General features: G+C 37.8%; 1 protein-coding gene across 1 annotated transcript in view; it reads left to right on the top strand.

Annotated features, from left to right (window-relative positions):
• The window catches only part of LOC106871218 (pancreas transcription factor 1 subunit alpha), a 9,876-nt gene extending 7,997 nt beyond the window's left edge, over nt 1-1,879 (top strand). The window contains exon 2 of the mRNA XM_014917572.3: nt 1-1,879. This exon is cut by the window's left edge and continues 190 nt beyond it. The gene's annotated coding sequence lies outside the window, so the exon portion shown is untranslated.
• Nucleotides 1,880-17,913: the final 16,034 nt, after the last annotated feature.

The following is a 17,913-nucleotide window of genomic DNA, read 5'->3' as shown; positions in this document are numbered from 1 at the left end:
GTCTTGGGAAGCGCTCGGAAATGCTTCCTAGATATTCTGGAAATTACGATTGATTGGGGAGGAGGAGGAGGAGGAGGAGGACGAGGACGACGATCACGACCCATGACAGCAACGATGGCGACGGTAGTGAGAAGAGTGAAGAGGAGGAGGAAGAGGAAGCGATGGAGTATCGTTTGTGAGACGTCATCGATAGACTTATTTTTATACAAACTTCTGAAGGCAAATATCTGTGAGACATAAGCAAAATCATTGAAACGAAATAAGCGGATGGTTAAAAAACAATTGGTGCTAATTAACTAATTAATTGATTAAATGACTTTGTAATTTACACCATCCATCGAACGTCCTGTCTTCAATTTAGCGAAAATAGACGAGTTGATAACGTATTGGGCTATTGGAATATTGGACTCAAATATCAGGAGTTCAAATTCCACTGAAGTCATTCCCTAGGCCATCTTGATCGAACACAGCTATAATCAAAGGTTTTCCAACCGTGACCCTCAAGTCTTCTTTTCTGGATTCATCTGACATATTTTAAGACGACTGAGTGTGAGAAAAGCTTAAGATTTGGTGCGTTTTCTTATGACTAAAGCTTTTTGCCCTTATTACCACGAGCTTTTAGATATGGTTTGTGAGAATCACTGCATATTTGTAGTTATGGGACCAATAATCTGTTAACTTGTATAACAGCGTTCGAATCCTTATATCGATCAAATGTTCTACTGTTATTTCCAGAGACAAAATTATCTCTCTTTCATCCTTTCCTCAGCTGAAAATTGGAATAAGTTCCAACACGCAACAATATTCTTATAGTCTTAGTACTTGGACAGTATTTTCTGCACAGAAAAATCTGTTTCTAAATTAAAGTAGCGAACACCGGAGAGTAAGAATTTCGCAGTAAAGTAAAATCCGTGAAGAAGTGACTTCAATACACGGTTGATGCCATTCCATTTCAATTACGATGCTAACTATCCTTAAGAATGGCATAAACGCCATACATACCATTTTTGTCTGTCCTAAAATACAGAACTATCGTTACTCATTAAATGGTAACCAATATTCCGCATATTAATGGATGCCGTAAAGATAAGGCTTAGAAAGTCGACTGTCCGACCCAATTCCAGTTCTTGCCTATGGCCGTTTCACTTCACATTTGTTACTAAATGCCACAGAATCTCGTGTTACTCATTCCTATGCAAAAAATAAGAAATTCAAAAAACAGCAGAAGATCAATATTTTTGGTGCCTTTATAAAAAATCAATAGTCTGCCATTTTTCTGATAATCCAGTTTTTTATTTTTTATTTTTTTATGTAAAATAGAAAGTGTCCAATAATATCCAGGTTCCTTAGCAAACAGAAAACAGATTTCTGCAAAAGTGTAGCTTCAATACAGACCGATAAATTTATGTTTTCGTGCAGCCATTTGCCAAACAGCTTACCTTTCAAAATGGTCCATTTACGATCGTATCTAATCTACGTGGATAAGATTAGGCTTTGTGTCTATTTAAAAAAAAAAAACAATCAATAATTTATCTTTTCTATTTAACAAGACAAATATGTTTACCTTTTGTGATTAAAAATATACAAAATTTATCTTCTGGAATTCAAAGAGATAAATATATTTATATTTTATGGGTGGAAATAAAAGAAACATGTATAATTTTCAAAAGACTTTGGCTTGGATTTCTTTTAATTTACTTTCACCATCGAAGTAAAATCGTAACAAAAACCTTTTATGACGTAATACTTCGAAATTGCTCAGTTTTCCTAAAAATTGAGTGATTTATTCTGTGGAAATACTTCGTTTACAATAAACGTTAACCTTTTGCTTCATAATTAAATTTGTGTTAAAAATTGATTAAATTATTTTTCTTTTCAACTTTCGTGTTTTACTTTCTTCCTTTTTCTCTCTTTTTCTTTCTTTTTTTTTTTGTTATTGTTGTCGTTGTCTCGATGAAAATATGTTCAGAGCAAACTGACGCGAACGATTTTATAGAAACTAAAACTGATATTTGCAAGAGGAACGCTAACGCTGGGAAATCAAATTCGGCTGACAAATGATGCATGTGTTGTATCGCGGCACTTACGAAGAAGCATACATACATACATACATACATACATACATATATATATATATATATATATATATATATATATATATATATATATATATATAATATATACATATATATAATATATATATACATACACAATAATATATATATATACACACTTTGAAGTCACTGTCAACACTATTCTTATTAAAGAATAACAAATATTTACTCTACAAAAAGTATTGAATAATCCTTCTTTTCAATATAAAATTGCTTTTCAATATAAAATCGACATTAAACGCGATATGTGTGCATTGTAATACACCGCTGATCACAATGCTCTTCCTTACAGTGGATGCCAACCGGTTGGCTAGGCAACATAATCCCAAAATAATAGAACACCAGTCCATCGCAGGGTTGCTCTTTTATATCTGAGTCGCCTGGAGCAACGTGAAATGAAGTGTTTTGCTCAAGGCTACAATGCATCGCCGGTCTGAGAACCGAAACTACGATCTTGCGATCTGGATACAACAACCCTAACCAATAGGCCATGCGCCTTCACACACACACACACACACACATACACACACACACACACACACACACACACACACACACACACACACACACACACACACACACACATATATATATATATATATATATATATATATATATATATATATATATATATATATATATATATATATACGACGGGCTTCTTTCAGTTTCCGTCTACCAAATCCACTCACAAGGCTTTGGTCGGCCCGAGGCTATAGTAGAAGACACTTGGCCAAGGTGCCACGCAGTGGGACTGAACTTGACAACTAGTGTTGGTTTGCTTACGTCCTCGTAACTAATCGGTTCGGCAAAAGAAACCGACCCAGTAAGTACCCAGCTTAAAAGCAGTGGGAGAGTTCGTTTGTTCGACTAAACCATTCAGTGCGATGCCCCAGCGTGGCCGCAGTTCAATGACTGAAGCAAATCAAAGATAAAAGATAACCCTTAGAAAGAGAGAGAGAAAGAAACTGCTGTGGTCGGAGAATTTCCGTTCAGTTTATCTTGAATCCTGTTGGAAAATAAAGGAAAAAATATTTGAATCGATGAAGAAAAATACGTCTGGCCCCGAGTCGTCGAAGGTTCGGTGCAGCGGTAGCGCACTCGTGCATCGTCCGTCGCGGACACCGACTCTTCTGCCGGACTTAGGTGGGCGCCGGCAACGTCAACTCGGATATGGCCGTCCCGTCCAGTACGAGAGGAACCGCGGGATCAGAGCAACGGTCTGCGCGCTCGCTCGATAGAGCGGTGGTGCCAGGCTGCTTCTGAGCGATAACGGCTGAACGCCTCTAAGCCGGAACCGTAGCCGGATCCGAGATTTTTTCACAAAAGCGTCTTAACCTCGGGATACTTGCATTAGTTCGGCGCGCGCCATCCGCCCGTCGCGCCCGTGCGGCGAACGGCGATGTCGCCGGCAGAATTGCCACTCTGGAGCATGGCTTCGGCACAGTCCCGCTTAAACTTGTTTGACGATGTCAAGACGAAAAGGATTGCTTGCATACGACTCGACTTGCCGTTGAGAGTGACGTATATATTGTGGGAGTAGCTTATCGTCATCAACAATGTTTTCGAAATAACATCGTCCCAAAGAGATGACAATAAGCGGCTTCCGCTGTATACATTCATATACACAGTCACGCACAGAAAAAATGAGTGAGAGAAAACTTAAAACGTATTGAAATATTTGTTTATATCGGAATGAGACGATCGGCCGCAGCTGGCTGGCTGCAGACGATTTGGCCCGGTTAGACTGGACAACCTGAATTGGCGATACGCACGCGCGCGCGCTCAGAAATATAGACAAAGAGATAGAGAGAATACGAAAGAGATGGGTAGAGAGACAGACATTACATCTGTAAACAACATAACTTGATGCTCAAACATACAATCAGAGAGAGGGGGAGAGAGAAGGAAAGAGCTAGAGAATCATTGAAACGAGAGAAACATTAAAACGACTAATGTCAAACAAGTCAGCGTCGAATCAATGTGACGCCAGATAAGCAACGCCTAAACAGTTGTGTCAAAACACTTCATACTCGTGTGTATAATAGCAGTAGAACTCTGTAAATTTATTACGATTCTACGACAAATATGTAAATGAACACTACGTTTCTTTGTCCTTTCCTCTTCGATTTACTAACATGTGATGTCAACAACCATTATATGTTATATTATATATATGTACGAGTAACTGTCTTAAATCTAACGGCGGCTGATGAGGTGAATAGTCAGTGAAACATCTACATGCCCCGCCAAGTAAACTGTGACATATATTCCATATTCTCTTTATGGATTGTAGTTCATGTCCATTTGATGTCACGCTTGGTTAATTCACTTAGACCTTGCTACCTGTAAGTTGTTGTGCACTTTCGGTAATCAAATATTTCGCTTGAATTAACTATGACTCTACTATTTGTATTCATGTTTGTCTATCTGCTATGTATTTCAACTTTTTATATTTTCCTACAGATTATTCTCAAAGCATTCCTCAATATTTTCTTCAGTTAAGAAAAATGACTGATCCGTTCCTTTTTTTCGTTCCTAATCGATTGATACTCAACCATTTATAACATCAATAGCTGCTATGTATTGTGTAATTAAGCTGCAATTGTCTTTTGTTCAACGGCATTTTTTATGTGGTGAATGGGAGTGTCATTCTTTACGTTTGTGACATAAAATCAATGCACCGACTTCAGATTGAGTCGTTGAGCACTTTCGCTGATTATCATGCTTACACGAACTAAGTTCATGTGCGTTTATCTACTAAAGTATATATGTGTGCATATGTGTATGTACGTATGACTTGGTGCGTCATACGTACACCCATCCATACATACATACATACATTTCTCAAGATTGGTATTTAGGCAGTGGGTTACATATCCCAAGGCTCCAATAATTACAGGTATAAACCTGAACTTGTAACCTGGATAAAGTAACTACAGATTTCTCAATAGTTCAACGCAAATATTTTCTTTTCTACTGATCGTCAGCTTTATGTCAACATCCACCGAGGAACTAATTTCCCCAACTGTACACAGTTTCTCTTCTCTATCCCAAATCATTATATCAGGTCTGTTGTGCTTACATATTTTTGAGGACTTCACTGGGACATTCCACCAGTATTCCTTTTTATTATGAATGGCTGTGGCTTCTACCATACTATGGGTTCTTACTTCTTTGTCCATACATAAAGCAAAACATACAAATCTGCACATATGCATACATACATACATACAAAAATTCCCTGTTGTTGATGTTGAAATTCCGATAAAGGAGCCTTGAATCTAGGTTAGAAACCGGCTCTTTCTCTATTGACAAGAAATCTTGAAATAAAACTGAATAATGACATACATACATATGTATGTATTTATGTATATATATGTTTGCATATATTTATGTATATATGTGTATATATATGTTTGCATATATTTATGTATATATGTGTATATATATGTTTGCATATATATATATATATATATATATATATATATATATATATATATATATATATATATATATATATATATATATATACATGTATGTGTGTGTGTATAGATATATATGAATGTATATAAGTATGCATGTATGAATATATGTGTATGTGTGTGCACGTATCTGTGTGTGTGTGTATGCGCACGTGTATGAGTGCATGTGTGTGTGTGTGTGTGTCTTACAGTATGCTGTAAGTAGTACTATTTACAAGATGGCTCTTGTCTTCAGTTCATTGTCCGTCCCATCATTAACAAACTGGCTTTCCATGGGACTCGTTCTTTCTTTCTTTCTCTCTTTCTCTCAGCTATTCTCTCTTTCGTTCTCTCTTTCTCTCTTTCTTCTATGTTGTCCGATAAGAAGCGGGAATGTTAGCATATGTTAATGTATCATCAGAGATATTATACTCGTGGATGTAGGGGTGGTGGTAGAGAGGTGACAATGAGTGGAGAAAAGGAGGTGTAAATAGGGGTGAGTGCAGGGTAGGTGGATGCGGGTGGGGCGGTATCTACGTAGTTGATGATTTGATAAACTGTTGTTGTTTTTCTTGTTGTTTAGCCCCAGGTAAATCTTTATCAGACAGTCTAGCTATCATTATTAGCGCTAATTTCACAGGCCTGAGATCCGATACATTCCAGGCACAGGAACCCTAAACCCCATTCCACAATATGACTTTCTTGTAGAACATTTATGGTTTGATTTAAGAAAGATTTAGCAAACGTTTCTAGCAGATCGGACGACCACAGAGTGACTCCCTGTTGACTCGTTACAAAAACCCACCTTTTTCATTAGAAATATTTTTAGAGATATCTACAACTATATTACAGAATATGTCCTTTTTTTTTTTTCTTTAATCATAATGGTGTGATTGGAGTTAGATTTGGCTGCTATTTCTTGGAAGTGTGACAATCACATAAAGACTCTCTCATATCTGATAAGTGTTAAGAAGAATGGATACGTGAAAGTGGCTCCTTAAAGAGCCTGTTGTTGTTGGGGTGGGGAAAAGACACGAAAGAGAAAAAAAACACTAAAGAGAAAAAAAACATTCTTTTATGATTGCGTTGTCATTGGGAGTGTTTGTCAGATAGTGTGACAGTGTGTGTGTGTGTGTGTGTGTGTGTGTGTGTGTGTGTGTGTGTGTGTGTGTGTGTGTGAGTTATTCGTGTTGAAAGATAATGAAACGATTACATAGGCGCACTGATACATCGAGAAAAAGGAGATACCCTCACACATACGATTCTACTTAAATGTATTTGTGTTTGTCTGTGTGTGTGTGTGTGTGTGTGTGTGTGTGTGTGTGTGTGTGTGTGTGTGTGTGTGTGTGTGTGTGTGTGTGTGTGTGAAGAGGGAGTGGGTGGGTTGTATAGTGAAGTGGTCACAGCAGGAGAGGTGAAGCCTTGGCTATGTCAAGATGGTTTTTTTATGTATTCTTCTTTCCCAATTAGATTGTTTAAATGTTGTCACAACAGTAATGTGTCCATTCTGCTGAAATGAAATTTTCAGTAAATTTTCTATATCCTTCTGCAGCTGAAGATGGCTCTGCATTTTGCATTTAATGTAATGCTCGCATTAATTAAATAAATGGAGTAGCATGAAACGTGCGTACTGCAATAACCTTTAAAATCCACGTTGCTTTTATATATATATATATATATATATATGGAGTGAGAGTGAGAGAGAATATAAAGAAATGTAGGAGGTATGAGGTGAATATATTTATTTCAGCAGTTGATATTCATAAGATAACGGCCGTTTCGCAGCTAACATCATGGAAAAGTAATTTACTTCAATGTATAATAAATTATTTTACATGTCTGTATTAATAAGTCTGCTATAAAGTGCATAGTACTATTGTACATTTTCAAATGAATGCAGATATAGAAGGGTTAGCTCATTAGATCGACAGAATATCACGGTGACATCAATTTTTCAACAAAAAGATCCCATGGATATCAACTGCTGAAAAGTTGATGTAACCATGATATTCTGTTGATCTGATGAGCTAGCCGCTTCTATATCTGCATTCATTTGTAAAGTGTACAATACAGTAATATGACTTGAGAATTAGGATGAAGATGGTCTTGGAACAGATATAAACAAGAGGGTGAGAGGGAAAATATTGTAGATTACATAGACTCCAGTATGTGAGTTAAATATATTTTATCAACCCCGCTCTTCTCGAAAGGATTATATGTAAAGTCGACACCGGCAGAATTTGAACTCAGAACGTAAAGAAACGAAACAAAACATTACAAAATACTCAATCCAGTGCTCCGAAAACATGTCCGATATTACAAAATCATTTCAAGTGTATTGATGACCAAACTTCAATAATATACACAAGAGATGGCGGACAGATGGGAGACAGATGGCGGTCAGGTTAAGTAATCGAATATGCTAGAAATAATAAAGGAGGACGATATAGTGCCCCCTATCCTTACAAATGCCCCTTCTTCCTCACTAGGCGTTATTCCACGTCTCCGAAGTTGAAACGATACGACAGTTTACAGAAACCTATAGATTTATATATATATATATATATATACATATATATATATATATATATATATATATATATATATATATATATATATATATATATATATATATATATATATATATATATATATATATATATATATGTATGTGTATATATATGTATGTATGTGTGTATGTACACCGAACGAAACACAAGTCAGATACGTAAGAAGTGTAAGCGGGGCCCATCAAGTAAAAATAAATAAATGGGTTAAAAAAAAAAGACGAAAAAAAAGGGAAATTTTAAAAGAATCGATAAATGTCACTTTTTCCGTCGATGTAATCAATCATCTCTAATGGGGTGAAACGGTATCGGTTTCAATTGAATTGTCGTTGATGATGTTGATTCTGTTTAACTCCAGATCAGCCGTGTGTGTGTGTGTGTGTGTGTGTAAAGACGGCAGGGCGCTGTCTGAGAGAGTAGTATTACTCCCACTAATCGCAAATATAAACGAACACTTACAGGTGACCCCTGACTTTTCTCCCATCTTCAGTCTTTCCTTGTTCCTCGTTACAAGCATTATACATGGAGTTCCTTCCTAACAGAGATTAAAGACTTAAGTTGAAATAAAATAAATATATTTACAGTACTCCATTTTTGTAAATTATTGTCGATTACAATGTGTGTGAGTGTGTGTGTGTGTGTGTGTGTGTGTGTGTGTGTGTGTATGTATGTGTATGTGTTTATGCGTATGTGTATGTATGTTTTCTCGTTGAGTTTTATTTAAGTTCTTTTTTTTTTGAGGGAGTTCAAGCCGGTCGCTAACAAAGCGACAAGACTTTATGAGTCAAGATAGTTCTCGGCGTTCGTAAAGATGTGGTTGAGTATGTGTGTTGGCAGAAACTGTCGATGCACACAGCCATGGATCCTTTGTGAACTTTGCAATAGACTCTTCTATGCAAGAATCGGCCTCATTAGCCATCAGAGGCATAAACACGGACAGAGGGGAAGAGGCGGTCACGAAAAAGCCAAGTAAATTATCGGACACACGATAAAATGCTGACGACGACGACGACGATTTATATAAAAGGAACGAGTGTAAAGCGGGTACATAAAAGGGCAACTGATTCCTGGCTCTCGCTAGTTAATATTAGTCAGGTAACGATCTTCAGTGGCTTTTATTGGTAGAAGTGGAAATCATGAGGAGATTGTTAATATGTACTGAATTGTTGAAATTTTCTAGCAGTCAAGAGGAAGTTTCTTTCGTGGGAACGCAGTAAAATACCGCCATCTGTAATGGCTGAAAATTTCACCCCTTCTGTTCAGTGACTGCGTGCTTGCGTTAAGATATATGAAATTTCTCCGATAGACATAAAGTACAACATTTCTTGCTCAAAGATACAGTATCTGCTATGCCCCAAACTATAAGCAAATTTTCGTTCGGTTACCAGAGTAACTTGATAATCAGGTATGTTGATTCTATCTATAGATATGAAAGAATTGTGTTGGTCAAATCTATTCTTAAACGTGTGCTTTCTGAATCTAATTATAGTTTCTGGAGATACTGTCATCTTTAATGTCAGATACACATAACAAATATCAATCATTCCCCCTTAACCTGCGCTTTCACCAACACAGGTCACTAATTCCTATCAGTTGACACCTATTAACCAATGAGAGCCAGGAACTAGTAACAATTCTGACTATTATTTTGCTTTTATTATTCACTCCCAAACAATACCTGAATTAATGTCTCCAGCGTGAAACTCCGATTAGTTATGAAATAAATAAGTGATTTTTGGTACACACATACATACATACATACATACATACATACATACATACATACATACATACAAACAAACAGACAGACAGACAGACAGATAGACAGACAGACATACTGATAGAAAGTAAGGATTGAAGAAATCTAGGCGAATACTATATTTAACATTCCATGCGAAACCTGACTAACAAAGGGCCAAATGAAGAAGTTGGGAATCGGTCAAGATTAAAATCCACAGGAAGTAAATGTAAGGAGATGCTCCATTCAAGTGACCGATGCATTCGCCGCAAAGTTCCATAGCGATCTGACAAAAGTAAATGAAGACAACCTTCTTACATAGCTTTTCCACGGTTCCGAGCATTTCCAATGACTTCGGAAAGCATTTTATATTGCTATATTGCTCTCTTAAGTTCTACTGGTTGAAGACTGACTATTTCATCAATTAATTCATTCATTCATTATTCATAAAGAATGATGTATAGCGATGATATGGTTCGTCTAGCCATTCGAATCGAACGTAAAATCGAATAAAGTTATGACAACGACTTCATTTTTTTTTATGGTACACACACATGTATGCGTGTGTATGCGCGCGTGTGTTTGTTTGTGTGTGTGTGTGTGTGTGTGTGTGTGTGTGTGTGTGTGTGTGTGTGTGTGTGTGTGTGTGTGTGTGTGTGTGTGTGTGTGTGTGTGAAGGCAAGTATTGTCTACGTCGTGATATTCTGTGGTTAATCTTTCTCGTGTTTATCAAAAAGTGTCCCGCTTAGAAGACATATCATACTTTGAAATCTTCTTAAATCTCTGTCGATAATTACGTTTCCATTCTAATCACTGGTTTCCTACATGTCTTAATAAGTAATTGTTTGCTACATGTTTTTCTAATGAGTGATTTGGGGGTAGGGTGGTTATCGGACTAATGAGTGATTTTCATTGAATTACGACATTTTACTCACGATTGATTTACAAAATGCCTCACTCATGACTGATATACTACACGTCTTACAAACGATCGATTTATCACATGACTTACCAATTGATTGATCAACTTATTGCTTATCTAACCAAATATTGATCTCTTGTCTGTCTGACTCCAATTTTATCCAGGGATTTGCATAAATTTTTATGTGGATTAGAAAGAGAAAAGAAGCAGCAAAAGGCTATTTTTCATCACTTACCCAAGCTGTCTACTTTCTCTCTCTCTCTCTCTCTCTCGCTTAATTTCTCAGAACACACTGTTCCTGAATATCTGATATCTTCCATATTGGTTTTATACTTGTTGGCTCTCCCTTGTAATGTGTTCAATATCTATTTATCTGCTGAATGTTAATTGTTGTTCCCTGTAAGGCGGCGAGGAGCTGGTAGAAACGTTAGCACGCCGGGCGAAATGCTTAGCGGGTATTTCGTCTGTCTTCACATTCTGAGTTCAAATTCCACCGAGGTCGATTTTACTTTTCATCCTTTCGGGGTCGATAAATTACGTACCAGTTGCGTACTGGGATAGATCTAATCGACTGCCCCCACTTCCCCAAAAATTTTGGGCCTTGTCGACGTCGGCGGAATTTGAACTCTGAACGTGGACGAAGCGTTTTGGCAGGAGTGCTAACGACTCTGCCAGCTCACCGCCTTCATTAGAGATATGATAATAATTCATCAAGTATCTCTTGTTAATTACCTATTCAATATCTGATATACTCTCCGATTTATGAAATATGTTTGAATTCAATATCTAATTTGTTGTTGTATAAATATTATCTGTTAAATGTCTGTTGGATATTTCTTCAACGTCTGTTATATGGTGACAGGGGTTCGATATCAGTTTGTGTTTTGTTTTGTTTTTTGTTTTGCTTTGCTTTTTTGCTTGATTATGATTTAATGCACATTTGTTAAGTAATATTCGTAGCCACTTTAACATGGCTGTCAAAACAACTACTGTGTTGATCTCTAAAGGAGATTTTAGAATTGGCATTTTTGCTTGTTACATATTTGTTAAGATAAGCAAACTTTAGACCAGTGTAAATACGTTTGGAACATCTTTGTTTCGTGAAGAGGCATTTTCACTGAGTTTTCCATGGAGGAAAATCCTCAAATTAAGCGAAAGGTGTTAAAAACATCAAGGTCAGTTCAAAGCGCCCCCTATGGGCTGGTAGACGCATTTCTTGTAGCTGACGTGCGCCATCAGTCTTCCAGTTATGCATCCTAAAACTTGTGGTTTCTCTGCTCGATTTAGACACAAGCTAAACCAGCTCAAGGCTTCACTACGATCCGCCAAGTTTTCATGAAACCTAAATCCAGCATTGATGATAGACGTTACACAATCACAAGGGTGGAGCCTCTGTGTTACATATGGAATAGCAGCTAAATATCCCTCAAATAGGCCTTACAGTCTTTTTAAAAAAAGATTATCGGAAAAGGGGAGATTTGTTAACGGAAATATTGGGACATTTCTGGAAAACAAAATGGATGGGATGGTCACGGCTCGATTGCCTTTCGTCGTCGATATGCTGGGATTAGAACTCGGTTTAAATAACAAGTGATCACAAATTCGAGAAGGGAGAAGAAAATTCTCAGATCCCATTCTTCTGATTTAAAAAAAAAAGGGAGAGAGACGGACACGAGGTAATCTAGTCCGAGATTCTGGTCAAAAGGACGGGATGGTCATTGTTGGCATGTGTTTGAGCATAAACCCTTTCGGTTAGGACTGACCTGGGGTTAAAGAACAAGAACAACGACAGAGAGAAGAAAAGCAACAGCAACAACATTAACAAGATAAATATGAATGTTACAAGTGACATCGAAGTATTTGGTATCGAACAGCAACAACAGCAACAACAACAACGACGACGACGACGACGACGATGATAATAGTAAGAACAATTTCAGCAATGGAAGTCACAACAACAATAACATCATCACCATCAACAACATCAATAACAATGACAGTATCATCGTCGTCGTCTTCATCATCATCATCGTCGTCGTCGTCGTCGTCAACAACAACAACAACAACAACAACAACCGCAACAAACATAGCAGCAGCAGCAGCAGCGGCAGCAGCAGCAGCGGTAGCAGCAGCAGCAATCGTTTAGTGTTATGGTGGAAGGAAAAGGAACCGTCTGCTTGGTTCCCATACATCGACTGATAAGTAAGTAAGAGGAAGGGCGGACGTTCATTGAAGTTGCCGCTACTGTGTTAAATAGTTAAGTTATTGGAGGTGTTGAGTACCATTATGAAGGAGTACCAAGTGGTGAGTACCAGCGCAGGGAAAAGAATAACAAGGAGGTATGAGAAGATGCTCGTCATCTGGAGTGGTATGGCGTGCGGTGTGCCATAGCGGAGGAGTTGAAGTGACGCGTGCCATCAGCAGAGAGATGATAAAATAGACTTGAGGTAGAAAGCCAAGAAACTTTAATTTGTTAATTAATCAAAATAAAGCCATTGTGTTGGCCAAATATAGGAGAGGACAATGGGGTGTTTGGTTGGATGAGGAAGCAGTTTGTGTGTGTGTCGTTCCGAAAGACGAATGTGTGTTTTACACGAAAAGTATAAGACATTGTGTGAAGAAGAGAAGAAGAAATGGTTTAATCTGTTCGTATGAGTAGATTTACGATGAGGTAAAATCTGTTGACCTCAAAATCTGCTGACCATTTACCAAAATTTGAAAGGTGCCGAAAAGAAATTATCTTTGAGCAGAGGCGGAGAATGTTTATACATCACCTCTTTAAGTTGTACCTTGCCCAAGTCCACGTTTGGCAAGGCTGGAGCAATTACTTTTCCACTTACTGTAGGAAGGACGAGTTCTACTGGTTAGATTTAGTCCGTCTGTTTTCCAGCGCCCTCTGGATGGCGGGTTTGCCAAGCCATGGTTGCTAATGCGTAGATATGTGCTGGAGCTACACCACTAATAGATTTTCCTAGACGGTGAGCCGGTGTGGTCAGCTCATCTCTTCGACGGAGCAGCAATCCTGGGTCAAAAAAAGACCAAGATTAGCTGACAGACATCTGGAATATCGTCAGGCACTCACTGCACTCTGCCGGTCGGTGGAAGTTCTATGGTAACAATATATAGAAATCTAATGGTGGGTAAGAGCAATGATGAGGATGAACAATCTGGTGTTTCGGAAGACTTTCGAGCCTGGTGCTGCCATGGATAACTTCCAGAAATCCCTGGCTTGGCAATGCTACCGAGAAGCATTGCCAGTTCGAGATATTCTCTCTGCATGCACCTTGTGCAGTGTTCGACCATTGCACTTTGGGTAAAGTGTCTTCTACTAAAGCTTTGTGAGTGGATTTGGTAGACGGAAACTGTAAGAAACCCGTCTGATATATATATATATATATATATATGTATATATATATATATCGTAAGTAGATACACAAGGCACATCTGAGATCTCACAAGGCACATAAAACTCAACATAAAACAATCATCTGTCTATCTATCTATCTATCTATCTATCTATCTATCTATCTATCTATCTATCTATCTATCTATCTGTCTGTCTGTCTGTCTGTCTGTCTGTCTGTCTATCTATCTATCTATCTCTGTCTGTATCTTTTCTCCATTACACGTTCTCACTTTTTCCATGCCTCCCCTGTTCGCTGCCCCCTTTATGCAAAATAGAGACTCTTAAAGCTACCACATTGCCTCCAGGTCCTGGGTTCCAGCAATAATTTTCCGAAAACAGTTTTTACATCCGAACGGCCGAACCTAAAAGCATCAACGACAAACATAAAGAGTATATAGAAACCATTAACAAACAGGAATAAAACTATGGAGGTGTATATTTGTAAATATGAAAATATACGTGGCGGTTTTTAAACATCAGCATGAAGTTGTTTCTTGTTTTTAGCAAACAACTTGGTCGTGTCAGCAATTTGACTTGGCTGTCTTCGTGCCGGACTCAGCGGAGCCAGATACAAGGGAAGCTACTCTTCGTCGCTACGGAAGATTTTTGTCTTTTCATATTTAATTGAAATTTAGTCCAACAAGAGTTGCCTCCTTTTTGTTCTATCCCTGTCCCAACATGCAAAGAGCAGTGACCGCGCGTTTGCGTGCGTGCGTGCGTGCGTGCGTGCGTGCGTGCGTGCGTGCGTGCGTGTGTGTGTGTGTGTGTGTGTGTGTGTGTGTGTGTGTGTGTGTGTCGTGTGTGTGCGTGTGTGTGTCCCAAGACTGTCTAAAGACTAGAAACACTATCGAATAAGCTAATTGCCTTTAAGCACGAACAGGGAGCGGTAAATCCACAATTTTGTTAGTAATAAATAAACAAATGAATAAATAATAAATAAATAAATAAATAAATAAATAAATAAAAGTTCGAATGAAATGGAAATCTTTGAATCGTAAGTTTGCAATCAGCTCAGAAGCGGTGCATTGTAGTAAGAAAGATCATAGGACCAATGTTGCGAAATGCCTCCTGTGGGTGGGCAAGAAGGGGAGTCTGGAATGAAAGAAACAAAGCAACACACGTGATGAGAAATGGTTTGATGGAGGATGGAATTGGTATTGTGCAAGAGAGAGAGAGAGAGAGAGAGAGAGAGATGATGGTCGGTTATTGGTATATAGGAAACTCACAGCCTACGAAGTGAACTTCTTCAAACTCTCCAAAGATGCTGAGACTGGCCTGTCGGATTGGTTTGTAGTCACATGTACAACAATAGAAGCTAAAAGCTAAGAGATTCATAAGACCAAAAATTACAGGCCCGTAGAGGGCTATAAATGATACGCAAGTTGCTTGAATGCGTTCCTCCAGAATCACAACAAGACATACAATGCGGTGATTGAAGGAAAGGCAGAAGGAAAGAAAGAAGTCTGGGTCTGTGCCGAAGAATTCTTCAACAACAAAACCGTCCTTAAGGAAGACATTATACCTGTAATTTAAAAGGCACAGCTTTGTCACACTGATTCTCCCTGATATTTCTATTAAGCAGTATACGTGTCTGTGAAATAGTTAGGCACCGACTGGTTCAAGAAGAAGCACTTCTTATAATTTGATAACGGTGATCTTAGAATCTATTCAGTTATAATGGATTTAAAATTCTTAAGCCTATTGTAAAAGCAACAACGAAGACCAAAGATGAAAAATGCTTAGGTTACCCGAAGACGAGGCAGATTCAAAGTATTTTCATTCTTAAAGTTGGAGTTAAGACTACATTATCTATCGTCCTTTCCTTTTCTAAGACGGCAGGATGTGATTTCAGGGCAATTTAGTTGCTAGTAGGTCTAGAGATTTTGTTAATTCGATGTCTCCTTAGTTTCATTTACAGGTCAATGAATAAATATTATTTCCATACAAATCACGGGCTATTAACGGATTATTACAATCACGGGCATATTATAGTCCACCATGTTTAAGGTGATGAGGAGAAAATAACTACTTCTCGACTGATACGGTAAGCGTTTGGAGAAAACAAAATTTTGATCAGCGTTAATGAATCTCAGACTCAACTAAGTCGAAAATTGCAAATTTTAATCGCTTGAAAATTAAATGGCGATAAGCAGTAGTTGAGATGGGAGTCTGGTCTTGATAGCTATAGACATATTTCTGCCTCATTAGACCTCTTCGGTGACAAATGTTTGGCTGCTCTACCAAGACCTTAAAAAAGCAAATAAGTCTAGCAGTTTGCGTAAAAATAATTTATTTTTAGGCACTGGAAAATGTAAATTGTTTCATTGAAAATTATTAATAAATCCAGAATCTTGCCTTAAATTGCCACCATAGCACCAGCATCTCACACTTAAATTTTTAGTCGATTGAAATTTCAAGAGTTCTCTCCCTTGCTCATTTTGAAGTAAATTTCCATTTACACTAATGATTCTGTTTTTTGTTTTTTTTTTCTCATTACGATTTAACAATGGTAAACTGAACTAAACAATGTGTTCTCCGTGCAGAAAACACCTTAATACATTTTCCAGTGTCTTCATTTTAATATACTGAATATTTTCACACAGAACACAGTGTCCGTTCGTGGTTGTGAGGCCTTGGCAACATTGCAGTGACTTTGCTTCTATGAAGAAATCTAATAAGACCAAAACATGTACGAAATTATAAAAGATCAAATTCCTTTCCTTCACATTAGATATTTCCAGAGTTTCTTCCCCTGACATTCCTGGAATTAACTGTCATTAACGGTAATAACATTTTTTCTAATTGCAATTATAATTTCGAGTTAAAATGTTTGGTTCACTCCCTTAAAAAATGGTAACTTGCTCTTTGAAATGCTGCGTATATCTGCCATGATGCATCTAAAGTGGTTCTTTAGTATTCGCTGTGGAATAGGGAGGGGAAGTGCACTTTATCTTCGGCATCTCATGTGAAAGTGATAAATGGCCAATAGAGATATAGATTTTTAAGTCTTGAGTTATTGATTCGTAAGCGAAGAACTTTGCAACTGGTTCCGGTGTGTTTAATGGGATTCGAGCAAAGAAAGATAAAAGAGGATTGGTGGAGTGGGGTACGATGTAATTCAATAAATGGTTTCGCAGACGTAGAAGATGAAAGAGAGGAGAAGGGAGAGAGGAAGGAGAGGGTGAAGAAAGAAAGAGAATGAGCAAGAAGAAGAATGAGACTTTATACATGTGAAGTGTGAGGTGTTTATTTAATGTCTGGCAGAGAAGTGGAGATTGTGTTCGTGGCTGCGAGTCTTTACTTTGATGCGAGACGCAAGTGTGAGAATACGTAAACGGAGAATAAATATATCCGAGGTTATTTAATCAACTACACGCATAGAAATGCATTATATATATATATATATATATATATATATATATATATATACTATTATTCTGACGTGACTATCTTTCTATCTATCTATCTATCTATCTATCTGTCTATCTATCTATCTATCTTTTTATCTATTTATCTATCTGTCTTCCTCCATCTTTCTATCTGTACCTCTGTCCTGGCCTCTACTTCACTGCTATACCCTTCTGTCCCTTCCTCCTTGTTCCACTTCCTCCCTCCACCATCCTCTCTGCTCTCGTGTGACCTGTGGTCAACTTTCTTTTCACTCCAGCCGCTGTGAAGGCAAGACGAACTACTAGCGTTCTA

Source organism: Octopus bimaculoides, chromosome 9 (genome assembly GCF_046866305.1).
Source record: "Octopus bimaculoides isolate indiv1 chromosome 9, ASM4686630v1, whole genome shotgun sequence".
In the NCBI taxonomy this organism is placed as follows: Eukaryota; Metazoa; Mollusca; class Cephalopoda; order Octopoda; family Octopodidae; genus Octopus; species Octopus bimaculoides.
Note: the sequence above shows the minus strand (reverse complement) of the source record. Positions and strands in the feature narration are given on the sequence as shown.